Below are 16,962 nucleotides of genomic sequence, written 5' to 3'. Positions count from 1 at the left end.
GACTATTAGCCAAGATGGCTAAGCCTCTGACTGCCAGATGGTGCGACTGGACAGCAGGGGATGGATCACTCGATAATTGACCTGTTCTGTTCATTCCCCCTGAAGCACCTGGCAATGGCTGCTGTCAGAAGACAGGATACAGAGCTAGATAGACCATTGGTGTGACCCAGTATGGCTGTTCTTATGCCAATGCTAGTTGTGGGGGCCACAACCCAGTCTGAGAAACAACTACCCAGGGAGAGTGATCCCTTTGCACACCTCACTTCCTGAGGGAAGAGTGTGCAGCATAAACACAGAGAAATTCCCAGCTACACTGATGTGTTTCACTCTTGCTTTCTGCAGAGAACAAGGTCTAAGCAGTAGCACCGAGAACGTGGGCACAGATGATGTGATTCACTGTAAGAACCTGCCTTTTTCCCTTTTCAGTTGTGGATGGGTAAGGCCCAGTGCCCTCCCCCATGCACAGGGTCTGGATCATCCCCAGCTGGGTGGTCAGCGTGCTAGTTAACAACGGGGGCGCATGTGCCTTGCCAGCAGCTTGCAGAACAAGAAGTATCTTTAGAACCAGATGTGGAGAGTTCAGTGAGTTCTAGGGGCCAGCGGCTGTGAAGTCTAAGAGCTACTGATTTCCCATTGTCAGTGTTGTCCCTGGTCATTCCTTGCCAGCTGCTGGTGGTTCATGTTATTTGCCTGGGGGTGAAGCTGTGAGAACTGTCATATGGCACCTCGATCTCTAACATTTATTCTCCATTGGTGGCATCTGGGTTGATTCTGATCTAGCTAAAAATCAAAAGAATGGCAGCACTTCAATCCCATCCTGGTATTTTAGAATTGAGCTGGTCAAAATTTTTTTTTTCATGGAAAGGTTTATGATGAAAATTTATATATTTTGGGGGGAAAATAAAAATTAGAAATATTGTGGCTCCAAACCAAAATAGTTTTATGTAAAAATGCTTCTCTGGTGCATCATTGTACTTCAGGTATCTCATGCTTCCATTCTCCTTTATGCACTGGTTCTGTGGTTGGACTGCATCTTTCATGATGCACCATGGACTCCCTCTTGGTGCATCCTGGGACTGCCCTGGTCACAGTGCATCATGGGGGATAAAAGCGAGATGGGGAGCTCCACAGTAGAAGAGAATGGAAGCCTGAGGAAACCAAACTACAATTCCCAAGAAGGACAGTGGCAGCATTTCAGAACTGAAATATTTTGATTTTTCAGAAGTTTGTTTTTTTGACCAAAAATAAATATCCCACCTCAATTATTTAATATTTTTGGCACAAAAAGTAGGAGGGTGCAAATGAAATTTGCTGATGACACAAAGATGGGAGGAATCATCAATGCAGAGGAAGATCGGAATATGATATAGGAAAAACTAGATGAGGTAGAGTACTGGAGTAAGGGAACGGGATGAAATTCAAGAGTACAAAATCTCAGGTCATGCACTTAGGGTCTAATAACAAAAATTTCTGCTCCAAGCTGGGGCTCATCGATAGAAAGTGACACAGGAGAAGAAATAATCAAATGTTTTAGTCAATCACCGGATGACAATGAACTGCCAATGTGATGCGGCTGTGAAAAAGGCAAATGTGATCCAAGGCAGGGTATTTCCAGTAGCAATAGGGAGTATTAATGCCATTGTACAAGGCACTGGTAAGACCTCATCTGGAATAATGTGCACCATTCCAGTCACCCATGTTCAAGCAAAATGAATTCAAACAGGAACTGGTGCAGAGAAGAGCTACGGGGATGATCAGGGGCACAGAGGGCCTGTCCTATGAGAGTGAACTAGCAGAGCTTAGCTTGTCTAGTCTGGCAGAACGAAGGCTGAGAGGGGATCTTATAACTCCTTATAAATACATTGAGGGAGGGAGAAGGGCTATTTCAGCTAAAGGACAACGTTGGCACAAGAATAAATGGCGATAAACTAGCCAGGAATAAATTGAGGCTGGAAACCAGAAGAAGGTTTCTAATTGTCAGATGGGTGAAGTTCAGAAGAAGCCTCCCAATCAGAGTTATGGGGGCAAACAACTTAATTACTTTTTTCATAGATTCTAAGGTTAGAAGGGACCATTGTGATCCTCTAGTTTGGCCTCCCGTATAACACAGGCCAGAGAATGTCTCCTAAATAATTCCTAGAGCAGATCTTCATCCAATATTGATTTAAAAATTGCCAGTGATGGAAAATCCATGATGACCCTTTGGTAACTTGTTCCAATGGTTAATTTCCCACCCTGTTGAAAAAGAATGATTTATTTCTAGTCTGAATGTGTCTGGCTTCAACTTCCAACCACTGGATCATGCTCTACCTTTCTCTGCTAAACTGAAGATCCCATTATTAAATATTTGTTCCCCATGTAGATACTTACCGACTGCAACTGAGTCACCCCTTAACCATCTCTTTGTTAAACTAAATAGCTTGAGCTCCTTGAGTTCATCACTACAAGGCAGGTTTTCTAATCCTTTGGTCATTCTTGTGGCTTGTCTTGAAACCCTCTCCAATTTATCAACCTCCTTCTTGTATTGTGGACACAGGATTCCAGCAGTGGTCATACTAGTGCCAAATACAGAGGTAAAATAACCTCTCTATCCTACTTGAGATTCCCCTGTTTATACATCCAAGGATTGTATTAGTTCTTCTGGCCACTGCGTTGCACTGGAAGCTCATGTTCAGCTGATCATGAGGCTTTTAAGATGAAGCTTGACAAATTTATGAGTGGAATTGTATGATGGGGCTGCTTGTGATGGTAGGGGGAAGTGCTCAGCAGTCCTGGGTGTCAATTCCAGTTTATGCCTTATATTCTCATACTTCAGGGCTTCAGCCAGTCACTTGTAGGGATCAGGAAGGGATGTTTCCCCCTAGTGAATTTTAGGTTATTTTTTCCTTCTTCTGAAGTATCAGAGAAGGCCGTGACTGGAGACAGGACACAGAACCATATGGCTGGTGCTCTGAAGTGGCACTAAGCATTCTCTCTCTTAGGTGCCTGGCTGGCTGGTTCTTTCGGGGTTCGGAGGGAATTTTCCCCCAGCTCAGCATGTCAGGGACCTTGGGGATTTATCACCTTCCTCTGCAGCATGGGGTGCAGGTAACTTGCCAGGATTACCTGGATGTATCTCACTGAATTATTTCCCTGCCATTGCAGAGGCCTTGGGCATTGGTGCACTTCAGTCCCTCCTGTTCCCTGCCTGTGGGGCACAACAGTTAGTCTCTTGAGAGCTGTAATACCTTCATCTAATCCATGTTGTTGGGATCAGTGCAGGAGTGACTGGGTGGGTTTGTTGGCCTGTGATATGTAGGAGGTTTGACTAGATGATCTGGTGGTCTGGTCTGGCCTTAAACTACATAACTATGACTCCTTTTTACATCGCTGTGTTTCCCTCGGGCCCCAATTCATTGCCCAGCATCTGTGGAATGGGGAGGGCTACACGTCTGAAAGGTGAGATCCTCGTGCCCTAGGTCTCCATGGTGCATTGCAGAGCCTGGCACAATGGGACCCAACCTAGTTGTGATCTTTACAGGCTAGTGCAAAAGAAATGTTAACTAAAACCAATAATAAATAAAATCTAAGAGGGGTGAAATTTCAGCTCTGACTTGCACCTGTGTAAATGTAGTGATGCAATTAAGGTTGCAGAGATGTCAGCAAAAGCCTGATCGTCCCCAGAACTCATTTGTTTTGCTCAGCTCTAGGCTCCTGGTACTGCTGCTGTTTTTAATTCACTGAAGTTTCCATTTCAAATCCAGCCCCAAATAGAACAGCCCTGGTTAAATGTGTCCATTTAAAGAAGCTGTTGGGTCTGGGAGGAGAATTTCTGATGTTCAGCAGGAGAGCAGGGGCTGTGACCGCGAGCCAGCGCTGCACAGGTCGTACCGGGGGAGTGAGGTGTGAACAGACCCCACGGCGTATAGTCTAAAGCTGTGACCGGACACTGGGGTCAGTGTTAGGGTGTGTTATTTTTGAACACTTAGATCTAGCAATAGATAAACCTCTCCCCCTGTGAGGTCGGCACTTCCCCTTGCTGGGCTGGTGCCAAGAGAGTGGTAAGTCTTAGGCGAGTGACAGCAGGACATTGAAAGAAGGCTGTGCTAGGTGTTATCATGCGCCCAGCTCATGGACTCCAGGGCAGCAGCTGTATGCACCTGCCCAGCGGGGATCTGCATGTGCTGGGTCGGGGTGGGAGCTCTGGGCAGGCTCAGCCTAGGGGACATTCCCCAGGGGGTCTCGCCAAGCCGTGGCAGATCCCACTGATCTGTGGATATAAGTTCCCGACAGAGGGGCCGTCTGGTCTTGTGGTTGGGTTGCTGGGACTTGGGAGATAATTCCTGGCTCTGCCTCAGGCTCCCTGGGTGACCTTGGGTAAGTCACTTAATGCCAGGTTTTTCCACCCTGGCCCGTGGTGAATAATACCTCACTCCATGAGCTCTCGCCAGCACTCAGTGGGGCGACTCTCAGAGTGAGGAGCTGTTCAGCGTGAGTAAAGGGGGGGCATGCCAGTGCTTTAGCTCTCTCTGTGCCACCACTCCCCATGTGTAACCACGGGCTAGTCCAACTGCACAGGGCAGGGTTGGAAGAATAACCCCATGAGCGTGGGCGGTGCTGGGGGCCGTATAAGTAGGTGGAGAACTAGAACTTAGATCCACTGATGTCCCCAGGGGAACCCCGCTTCTGCAGAAGGGGGTGCGGTCTGGAGGTGATGGCTCTTTTAGGGTTGGGGTTGGTCCTGCATGCCCTCTGGCACCCTTTGTGTTAGTGCTCGGCAGGCTGCTGTGAGTTGAGGCATGGTCTGAGACACCCACAAATCACAGCATGGTACTGAGCTAAACACAGGCACCTGGGGAGCTGGGCCCACGCGAAAATCACAGCAGCTTCTCAGACCCCTTTGCTGAAGTAGTAATGTCCCATCCCCTTTCCCTAGGCCCTAGAGAGACTGAGAACAAGTCATCCCCAGCCAGGATAGCCTCTCTCCTGCCCCTCCAACCCTGGCCCCTCTGTGGCACTGGCTGTGTGGGAATGGGAGAGGATGAGGGGCTCTGTGAGTGTCCCCTGGGGGTGCTGGGTGACTACTGGGGGTGGGCTGCGGGGTGTGTGTGTCCCAAGGAGCAGTACTTACCCCCCCTGCTTTCTGCTAACTCTTTCCCCAGATGCCGCCATCGGCCAATTTGGTGCAGCCAGGGTGAGTGTTGGTGTCGATTGAATCCTGACCGTGAATTTCAGGCTCAGGTCCTGGGACATCCTGACAGGAATTTGCACCATGAGACACTGTCCAATGCTGGAGCGCAGCAGGGCTGACCCCAGTGCTGGGCGGAGGGGAGGGGGTGAGCCGGGATTTGCATCCCTCTCTGTCATGCTTTGCGTAGGGAGCAGCCTCAGAGATTGTAATGCAGAAGGGATCGCTGTGATGGCCTGGTCTGTGCTCCTGCAGAGTCTCACCCAGCGATTCCTGCGTCCCTCCCAGAACATCTACCACTGCAATTATTGCTTTTAACTACCCATGAAAAAGACAAGATTTCTCTCTCCTTCTGCCCAGTTTTCTATCTCTGCCTGCTCCTGTCTGTGATTGAGCTGATTGAAAATTTTTGAACAAAAACATGTTTGGTAGAAAAATGAGCTTTTTTTTTTTGATCAAAATTTTTACAAAAAATGCAGGATTCTTTTGAAATTTTCTATTCTGTTTGCAAAAATTTGGTGGACACATATCAAAGTGGCGCTAAAATTGTCTGTTTACTGAGAACTACGTTTTCAATAAACAAATAAAATTATTATTTTGATGACATTTGTTGAGAATTCTGATTAAAAAAAATTAATGGCAAATTGTTCAAAAATAAAAACCAAATTCATCTTGAACCAGTGAGAAGGTAACAAATCCATGTATTCTGTGCAAAATTGTTTCTCCATATTCTGACTGGCTATTCTGCTGTGGTGTCAGTCTCTCTCTGTTGGGGTTTGGGGGTTAGCAGAGGAATAACAGGATTTTATTTTTGTTTTAAAGCTTCCTCGGGTGCAGGAAAACGAGACTTCAACATACGCCGTCATAGGGAAAGTCCGCGGCAAGACCAGCTAATGCTCTGGCTTCTGAAACACAGCACAGCCTGTGTGCATTGACTCTGAAATAGTGGGTGCCAAAGACGCCTGTGGCTCCTATATGGGCTAGTCGCTGCAAAGTTTTAGGGGAAGTCTTTCTGCTCCGTGTCTCTGTCTTCAGACCCGTCCATGCTTTTACCTGCTCTCCAACATATCAGTGCTGTCTCCGTGCATTTCTCTTAGCCCCCTTCTACCCATCCCTACTCCCCTCCGTTGTTTGGAATTTTCTAGACACCAGGGTAGATGTCAGCCTGTTTATTCCCATAGCAATAAACCTGCAGTGTGAATTTGTCCAATCCTGATTCCTTCTTGGATTCTCAGGAGTTCGGCTCCCAATGGAGTTCTGCCAAGCCATAGACCCTGCGCTCCCCACAGGCCTGGGCTGGCCAGGAAGGTGCTGGGTACAGCACACGAGGGGAGATGAAGGTCTCCAAGCATCTCTTCATCCTCAGTGTGTGAAACTCAAATACATGGGCCCTAGCATTTGTCCCGCCACAGTACTGCCCGGCCGGCCGGCACATGGACAGCAGGGGACTAATCTCAGAGCTCTCATCTGCCAAACCGGAAACTTGCTCATGGGACCCAGAGCAGAGGCATCCTGGACTGAAGTCTGGCCTGGAGCAGGGATGCCGCACAGCCCAGCAGCCTGGTAATAACAGGTAGCAGCAGCTTCTCCCCTCTCAGTCTCCCTCTCCCTGCCCCCTAGCTGGGGCATGCCTAGGGCCTCTGTGCTGCAGCTGGGGGCAGTTCCCCATTCCTGGGCCCAGGCAGCCCCTTGTCACTGCCTGGCCCTCTCAGCCAGGGCGGCAGCTCCCCCAAATCCTGGCCTGCCTCTGCAGGGTGCATGCACAGCAAGGGGAGTCACTGATCCCCTGCCTAGAGCCAGTCTGCGGATTTGGTGAAGAACCTCCCAGGACCTTGCTGAAGGCTGGGGTCCCCATTGGGCTTCCATTTCCGCTCTAGATGGCGCCAGAGCCCCACTGCCCTCCTGCTGGCTGTCCCATTCCCCCTCTGGATTCCCTGTCAGGGCTTGTCTGAATCTCTTGTGTGATTTGCATGGCTTTCTGCCCAGACAGGTACCTCCCACTCCACGGCCAAAGGTCTTAGCTCTGAGCTTTCACCTGGACCACACTCCTCTCCCAGAGCTGGGGACAGGACCCAGGAGTCCTGACTCCCAGCACCCACTCTCTAACCCTCAGACCCCACTCCCATGCAACTGCCAGAACTAGAGTTAGGGGATGTCCATAAAGTACATAACACATTGTTTGGTGATTTTCAAGATCCACCAACACTTTGTAACACTGAAACAAACCTGCAAATTTAAGGACTCCACCTTGCTCCTGCAAAGCATTATGTAATTTACAAACAGTCCCCATTGGAACCCAGGAGTCCTGACTTCCAGGTAGGGTGACCAGACATCCCGATTTTATCGGGACTGTCCCGATATTTGCTTGTTTGTCCCGCGTCCCGACCGATGTGCGGTCGGGACACTGGACAAACAAGCAATTTTGCACTCCCGGAAGGGCTCTCGCCCCATCCCCACCCCGCCCCCTCATTCCCCCATTGGCTGCCTCCCCAAATCCCCACCTCTTCCCCAAGCACGTGGCATTCCTCCTCCTCCTGTAATGGCGGCAAGCCTGGGAGGGAGGGGGTGCTGGTCGGCTTCCAGTTCCTGGAGCTGGTGAGTACGGGCACCGGGTGGGCAAGGGGGCTGCTCCCCCAGGAGGGAGACGGTGGGGCTCCGGGGCTCTGGACCCCAGCAGCGGCGGGGGAGAGCGGCTTGGGGCTGCACGAGTGGCCATGTAAAGTTTATCGGCTCGGGGTGGACCCCGGCCGGACCTCACCCCTGTAGGGGGGTGGTAAGGAGCCGAGTCCCCCCTCCCCCTGGCTCCTCAGCTGAGCCCCCCTCCCATCTCCCTCCTGGGGGAGCAGCCCCCTTGCCTGCCCGCCAGTGCTTCCAGCTCCAGGAACTGGAAGCCGGCCACCCCACCCGGCATTACAGCTGCAAGCCTGGGAGGGAGGAGGAATGCCGGTCAGCTGAGGAACCAGGACGAGGGGGGACTTGGCTCCTTACCTGGCCTGCAGCAGCCGGCGAATCATGCTGGCGCGGGGCCAGGACGCTACCCCCCTACAGGGCCGGGCAAGGAGCCAGCCGGGTCCCCCCCCAGCCGATAAACTTTATGTGGCCACTTGCGTGGCCCAGAGCCCCACGCCTCTCCCGCTTGGCTGGGCTCCAGCGGCTCCTTCCCCACGGGGTGGCGGGATGGGCTGCATGTGCCCGGGGCCTACTAATTCCCCCGGCATCTGCAAAACGGCTTTTTTGGGGGTTTTTTTTTCTTTTTTTTTGCTCCGCCCTCCCCGCGTCCCGATATTTCATGTCAGTGATCTGGTCACCCTACTCCCAGGTCCCCTGTTCTAACCCACTGGGTCTCACTCCACCCCTCGAATAAAGCCAGGAGTCCGGGCATCCACACCTTCCCCGTTCTACCATTAGACCCTACTCCCCTCCCAGAGCCAGGAATGGAGCCCAGCCAGCCTGCTGCCTAATCTTATCATCTTACTCCTAGACCCTGCTTTTTCTGTTTCCCTTTTGAATTAGCTGCAGCAGTGACCATTTGCCATGCAAATAAGGGGCTCCAGCAGTCAGCTGAGCACAGCCCAGCCCTGTGCTCTAGATAGCTCTGATAATGTAACCGAAAAGCCAGGCATGAGTAAAAGTGAAACACTATTTAACAGCAGTCAGTGTAATAAGGTGTTTGAACCCTTAATGTTCTGGTGCAAAACTAGTCAGCAATTCAGCTACACAGTCACCGAAACCCAGCCATTCCATTGCCCCTTGAAATCAGTCTGAGATGTCCAGCCACACAGTGCTGAGGGACCAATAAAATCAGGCTGTGAAACACAGATGTCCCGCTGAGGGCAGCTCTACACTTAAAACCCTGCAGCTGTGGTGCTGTAGTGCTTCAGTGAAGACGCCATTAAGTCCATGGGAGGCTTCTCCCATCAGTGTAGTTAATCCATCTCCTGTTGATTTAGTGCTGTCTACCCTGGGGGTTAGGTTGGTTTAACTGCATGGCTTAAGGGTATGGATTTTTTACACCCTTGAGTGACATAGTCGTACCAGCCTAATTTCCTAGTGTAGACCTGGTCTGAGATTTATACTCCAGTTGCTGGATTCAGAGCTGGAGTACAAAGCATTATACCATGGGACTGCACTGCCTTTCACTGTGTCTAGGCTAGAGTTTGGGACCTGTTGCAACTCTTGATTTCCAGTTAACTGGAGGTAGGTAAAACACCTTTGCAAATGTTCATCTAGACACCCACAAATGGTTGCTTCAGACACATGGAGAATCTGTGGTTGCACTTGGGTCACCCACAAATGCATGTGGAGTGTCTGGATTTGACTTCTAACTGTGGTAGTTAACTTGAATTAATTGGTAATGAGTCAACTTGAGTTACCACAGGGCCACAGGCTATAGTCTAGACAAACCCACTGGGAATAGCTAGATTGGATCAGAACTGAGGTCCATCTAGTGCCATAGCCTGTCTCTGATTTTGGCCAGAACCAAATACTTCAGATGAGGGTGTAGAACTCCTTCAACAGATAGTGATGGGTGAACCTGATGGTCCCATCCTGAACTCAGGTAGTTAAAGGTTGGTTTAAGCCCTGAATCATGACTTATAGAATCTCTTCCATACTCTTTAATTTAGCAGTAACTATTATAAACTCTGGATCTTCTTGCTATCCATAAAAATGTCCAATCCCTCTTTGCATCTTGGTAAATGCTGCCTTTTTTTTATTTTGGCTGAAAATGTTTGTTTTTCAGGCTCTTGATACACCAAAAAAGAAATGAAACTGCTGGAGGAAAGCTGATACTTTTTTGCAAAACTTTTTGTTTAGTTGAAAATCCACTTTTCTGCCAAACAATAATTTAGATAGAGAATTTGGAACTAGGCCTCCTAACTTCATAGTTATCAGCCAAGAGAGGAAATCTACTAATCCATCGGCTATTACACTGCATCTCATTCTAATGAACAGCAGCTCTGCCCTCCAATCTCTGACATCCCAACCTCGGCACAGAGACGCTCAGAGCTCTGGGTATACCACCCTTTGGCCCTCCATTTCCATACAGGGCAGCTCTTTGCTCACCAGGGATACTCTCTAGTCACCGTCTCCAGAGGTGTCTGAATAATGAATTGAGCTAAGCACCAAACCCCAGAGAGGCCGGAAGATAAGGACCCGGAGGCAGAGCAGTGATAAGGAGCACCTGGCATCGCTGCCTCAAGCTGAGCCATAATGGGGAGGATAACAGGGGCGAGCCAGGAAAACCCTCTGCTAGGCGGCCGACCCTCCAGTGGGGGCGGAATTTTCTCATGAGCTGCAGCTCACCCGTCTTGGTCTCTTTCTTAGAGAGCAAAATCCAACCCACCCACTGCCCACCCCCTAGCCTCATGCCCAGTGCTTCAGGCCAGAGGAGTCACACCTGGGGCCAGAGTTTCACAGGGGTATTTAGGCACCTAGAGATGCAGATGGGGATCTAGTCGGAGTTGGAAGAGCACCTACTGGGATTAGGTGCCTAGAAGCTTTTGCGAATCCCGCTAAGTGCTTGTCTGCAGGCATGTCTATTACCTATTAGGTACCATATAGGTGTCTAAATATCTGTGCCTAAATGCCTAAATATCCGCCCATAAGTGACTGGCCCAAGAACACACAGGACCTCTGTGTCAGAGCTGAGAGTTGACTGGGTCCCAAACAAGTGTTTTCACCACAAAGATCATCCTGATAATAAATAATATATATTAATGATAAATAGCACGATCCAGCAAGTGGGACTGTTGTGTTTCCTTTGTGGCTACACACTAGACAAAAGACAAAAGTAGGCTCTAGATCAAGGGCTAAAGCAACATTTACGTGAAGGACAACATTTACATTTCATCTCAACAATCTACATTTGTGAAATTCCAGAATTCGCAACTCTGTCAACCAGGGCCGGCTTTAGCAAGTGCGGGGCCTGATTCCTTGGGCGGCACTTTGGATTGTTGGCTGGGGGTGGGGGGCCCACGGGGTTTGCCGCGCTCCGGCCGGCGGTCCGGCCGGGAGAGCTGGGCCGCGGGGCTTGCTGTGCTCCAGCCAGTGGTCTGGCCGGGGTCGCGGGGCTGCTGCGCTCCGGCCGGAGGTCCGGCCAGGGCCGCAGGGCTGCCGCGCTCCGGCCGGGGTCCTGGGGCCATGGGACTTGCCGCGCTCTGGCTGGAGCTCCAGCCGGGAGAGTGGGGCCACGGGGCTTGCCACGTTCCGGCCGGGGTCACGGGGCCATGGGGCTTGCCGCGCTCTGGCCGGCACTCTGGCCAGGGGAGCGGGGCCCCTGAAGATGACCGCTGCCAGGGTGAGTGCAGGGGCCCTCTTAGGCGCGGGGCCCGATTCCAGGGAATCGGACGAATCGGCCTAAAGCCGGCCCTGCTGTCAATATCTCTATGCTATAAAGATTCAATCCAAAGAACCCCTTAAAGTGGGTTATACATTAAATGAGCTTGTTATAACCCTCATCTCCTGTGCCTGCTGTAGTTTGGGGTGGCTCACATACACTCTGGACAGCAAAACTACCTCATAAATAAGTAGCTGTAGCTGTGAATATGGAAAGGGAAAAAGAACAGGCAAAATGTCTGTAGTGTAACTGGTGGAGACATTTCTCCAGCATCACACAGTGCATGGCAGTTTATAACGTGTAGCATCACATGTGTATTAGCCCAAAGAGAGCAGCCTCCTTCAAAGAAGGAAAGTGGCCAAATTATCAACTCTGGAGTATATATGAAGGGAAATGAAAGCACATGTTTGCAAACTACTGTGTATTGGAGAGAGAGAGCATTCAGGGTGGATGCTTCAGTCCTTATTTACATGGGATGAAATTCACACCTTCCCACAAGGATTAGGCACTGCTTATGTGCCTCTTACCCCCTGTGTAAGTGATATATAGGCCTCAAGGCAACCACTCATGGAGTAGAGTACTACTCATTAGTAGCGAGGCTGCAGCATCTGGCCATCAGTAGTGTATCTAGTGCTTTCCCTCTCTAGGTCTCCAAGCACTTTACAAAGGAGGTCCGTGTCATTCTCCACAGTTTACAGATGGGGAAACTGAGTCAAAGAGTGGGGCTGTGACTTGTCCATGGTCACCCAGCCAGCACAGCCAGGATAAGAGCCCAGCTCCCAGTCCAGGCCATGCTGTATTAAATAGTTTGATATAATGTTAAATATGAAACATGGAAATTCTCATCTACCTTAAATTCTGTGTTTTTCATGTGCCATTTGCTCAAAAAAAGTCATAGCTATTGATTGACTGATAGGAGTTACTGGATGCTAAGGTCCAGATTTCTGTTCTTGGGGGAGCTGAGCTGCTGTTCTTCTGAAGCAGATCAGTCACTCAGAGCAGTAATATGTTCCCAAAAGGAAAAAAAAAAAATCTGATGCACAAAAAGGAAAACAAATCCAAAGAGTTTGCAAGACCTGAGCCTTATGCCAGTGTTCTCAGAGAAGCCACATTAGAGACCAAAACCTGCAAAGGGTGTGAGAGAGAAACATCATAAAAATGTATCAGAGGGGTAGCCGTGTTAGTCTGGATCTGTAAAAAGCAACAGAGGGTCCTGTGGCACCTTTAAGATTAACAGGTGTATTGGAGCATAAGCTTTCATGGGTGAATGCCCACTTCGTCATAAAAATGAACATTCACAGCAACTCAACTGCCCAACCTGAACTCCAGAAGGAATATGGGCTGTTAACTCAAACATTTGTTCATTTCAGACTCACTGCAACATCAGACTGGATGGGCCAAGACTGAATGTTTTTTAAAAGGGCTGATCTAGGAATTATTTCAGGGATGTTCTCTGGTCTGTGTTGTACAGGAGGTCAGACTAGATGAACACAATGGTCCCTTCTGGTCTTGCAATCTATAAGTTAGAACCAGAGGTACTTACTCTGAATTGAAATGAATACACATATTTCACAATACATCAAACAGACAGACACACAGACAGACAGACACACATTTATATTTATATGTGTGTGGGATAAATCTTGCTTCAAGAACTTATCTGCTTCTAAACCTGAAGTTTTGAGGGGCACTTGGTGTATGTATATTTTAGTGTCTTAATTAGAGCTGGGGAAAAATTAGCAAATAATTTTTCCCCAAAATATATTTTCAGGGTTCCAACTCTGCAAATTCAGGTCAAATTTTAGCAAATAGTTTCAGTAAAAAAACAAACAAAAATCTAATGTTGTTGGGGGAAATGTCAAAATATTTCATTTTGTCATTTTCTTTTCACATGAAGTCATGTATACATGCATTCAATCCAAAAATTCAGCTAGACAAAACAACAAAAAATCAGTTTTGATTATGAACTAAACCATTTTTCCCACTTTTTTTGGTTTGGCCACTGATCCATTTATTCACTCAGCTCTAGTCCTATCTGGCTGCAGATGGTGTTATAATCCTAATCTCACAAGAAGCCCTACCGACTGCAATGGGAATATTCATGTGAATAATAACCACTTGCAGGGGGAATGAGTCCATTCTCAGTACATGCATTACTGGGGAAAAAAAAAAAAAAAGACCTGTTTCTCCTCTTGTTTCTTGTCTACATGGGGAGTTTTTCCAGAATAGCTATTCCTGATTAACTACATGTGTATTAATTTTGATGAAGTTTGTTAAATTTTTTTGAATAATATGAGAAAATGGGGGGGGGGGGGAAATCCCATTTCAACATTTTTTGGAAATAAAAGATTTGATTTTTTCATTTCAAAATGACTTTTCATTTGAAAATGTACTTTATTTTATATTAAAACATTTTTTCCCCAAAGGGTCCAAATCAAAAGGAAATGGTTTGATTTTTTTCAAAATGAAACATTTCAGTTGACCAAAAATTACCTTTTTTTTAAATTTTGTTTCATGCACAAAATTCAAAATGTTAGGTTGCTTGTCCTGATTCCAGATGAAATTCTTGGGAAATCTCAGAATGTTTTGTGGGACAGAAAATCAATTTTTCCGACCAGATGAGAGAGAGAATGAACCATGCGTGACAGACGTCAGTCATCTTGCTTAACGTACTACTAGAAGGCGCTCAGATACCATTTTGGGGAGACTGGGATAAGAACCTACATAGACTAGAACAGCATCTCTAGAATGGACCAACGAGAATAGCAAATCTGAACTCCTAAGAACTTTGGGGAAGCTCAGGGTAAGATTTGTCTCCAGCACCAAACTGTGTGACTTGGGTCCCTCCCCAAAGAGGGATCAAAGGGGTTCATACTTGCCAGATGTGCTCACCAATGCTATATGGATGTATGTCATATTCTGTTTCCCCAGCTGGCAAATGACCTGCTGTCGGTGCTGTGCAATGACCTACAGTTGTGTGGGTCATTGCCATGTCTCTGCTGGGCTGTGAGTGCTGCGGAAAATATGCACATGTATTAATAGTGTGTAAATTAGTCTGTTAAGACTGCAGAGCACATATAAGGGCAAAGTGAGGATGAAAAGCAGGTGTAATCTCTTGGGGAATTGTCAGCAGTGGGGATTGTCTATGGGATTTCTGGATCTAAAACTGGGAGTATCTACGACCTCAGCTAAAGTCCTAAGCAGGTTTATTAACCCGGATGGGTGGTGTAACCCACAGACCTCTTGCTGCCAACTAGCAGAGGACACAGGGGGCATAATGGTTACAGGGATCCCACAGGGCTGGTGTTTACATTCTAGTTCATCAAAGAGCGTCATGTGAGGATTCTACTGAAAGCCTGTGTCACACTGGTCCTTATAACCTGTGCGAAGTGTATGTGCGAGTATTATGGAAGAAGACGTGTGTATATTGGAAATTATGTTCTTAAGGCCTTATAGTTAAAGGCAGGTCACCCAGAGGTAGCGCTCCTTGAGACCGTTTCTATCAGACAGGATGTGGGAGATGCTTATTTCCATACCTGACCATTGTGTTTTGTGTGTCTTACAATAGAAGTCTATTAGTACACTAAGCCACATGCTAATGCAGAGATTGTGGGGACTTCAGAACAAAAAATAATCAGGAAGAGGTAAAAAGCGGGGATGGGGTAGCTGCTTTACAGGTGAAGAAAGAAAGACTGGCCTGAGACAATACTTAGTCCTGCCATGAGTGCAGGGGACTGGACTAGATGACCTCTGGAGATCCCTTCCAGGCCTATGATACTATTATATCTAGGGGTGCAGAAAGACCCCCTGGTATCCTTCACCTGGGGGTTCAAGCTGCCAGCGAGCTTGGTGTCATGAAAGGAGGGTCTCAGCCACCTGGGTTAAAAAATGTCGTGAGAAGGACTTTGGGTGAGCAATGCCTTTGTTAGCTGAGTCTCTAGGCTCTACAATGCGTATTATGATTTTGATTTATATGCAACCCTTTTGTTTCCAGGATTTCTGTTGGCTATCATTGAATCACTCTTCTTTGTTAAATAAATGTATATGTGCTTTTTCCATAAACTAAGTGCTGTGTGCTACACGGAGCTGTTTTCTAAGGTGTAACTAATAAGCTGTGGAGTATTGTGTCTTTGGGAACAGCAGGTCTGGTCATTCTATGAGTGGTTAAGGGGCTGGACACCACAGGGGGCCGCTCGGAGTTCTCAGCGGTTGGAGTCTGCCTAGAGCAGGGGTAGGCAACCTATGGCACGCATGCCAAAGGCGGCACACGAGCTGATTTTCAATGGCCCTCACACTGCCCGGGTCCTGGCCACCAGTCCGGGGGGCTCTGCATTTTAATTTAATTTTAAATGAAGCTTCTTAAACATTTTAAAAACCTTATTTACTTTCCCCTACAACAATCATTTAGTTATATATTATAGACTTCTAGAAAGAGACCTTCTAAAAACATTAAAATGTATTACTGGCCTGTGAAACCTTCAATTAGAGTGAATAAATGAAGACTCGGCACACCACTTCTGAAAGGTTGCCGACCCCTGGCCTAGTGCTTGCCAGCCTGAGAGACACTGGAGCCCATGTGGGTTGCCTGTGGCTGGTGGTGTCAGGCAGCTGATCCCTAGCAGGTACAGAGAAGATTCCTAAAGTTAACAGCAGGCGTTAGCGAGGTGCCTCGGAACTCTGGTACCCCGGGAATCATCACAGGTGGTCTATTGACCCCTAGAGGGGGACTGAGTGCAGTAATGACAAGCTGTGGGTGACACAGGCAAAGAAGTTAGGGGAAACAAAGGCTTTTATATGTTCATCAGGAGAAAAATGAAGTAGACCCCTTAATAAATAAACAGAAGGGACAAAATTAATGCTTAATCAAAAAGGCCGAGGTACTGAATAACTTGTGTTAGCTAAGAACAATAAAATAATAGCTGTGGGGGAAAATTAGTTACTAAAATCGAGGTTCAGATTTTAAAAACATCTCTGACATTCAGGAGTATTATGCTCCTAACCTCCTTAGGCACTTTTGTAAATTGTACTATTTGAAGATAGTAGAACCATAAGCAATAAGCAGGATGCGTTTTTAAAAGTATGTATTGTCAGACGATGAGAGTGCTTTTTTGATACTAATAACGTGAAAGAAAGTTAAAAAGAACTTGTAATGAAAAGCAACAGAGGGTCCTGTGGCACCTTTAAGACTAACAGAAGTATTGGGAGCATAAGCTTTCGTGGGTAAGAACCTCACTTCTTCAGATGCAAGTAATGGAAATCTCCAGAGGCAGGTATAAATCAATATGGATATAACGAGATTAGTTCAATCAGGGAGGGTGAGGTGCTCTGCTAGCAGTTGAGGTGTGAACACCAAGGGAGGAGAAACTGCTTCTGTAGTTGGCTAGCCATTCACAGTCTTTGTTTAATCCTGATCTGATGGTGTCAAATTTGCAAATGAACTGGAGCTCAGCAGTTTCTC

This window comes from Trachemys scripta, unplaced genomic scaffold (genome assembly GCF_013100865.1).
Source record: "Trachemys scripta elegans isolate TJP31775 unplaced genomic scaffold, CAS_Tse_1.0 scaffold_26, whole genome shotgun sequence".
In the NCBI taxonomy this organism is placed as follows: domain Eukaryota; kingdom Metazoa; phylum Chordata; order Testudines; family Emydidae; genus Trachemys; species Trachemys scripta.
The sequence above is the reverse complement of the archived record's forward strand: the minus strand, read 5'-3'. Positions refer to the sequence as shown.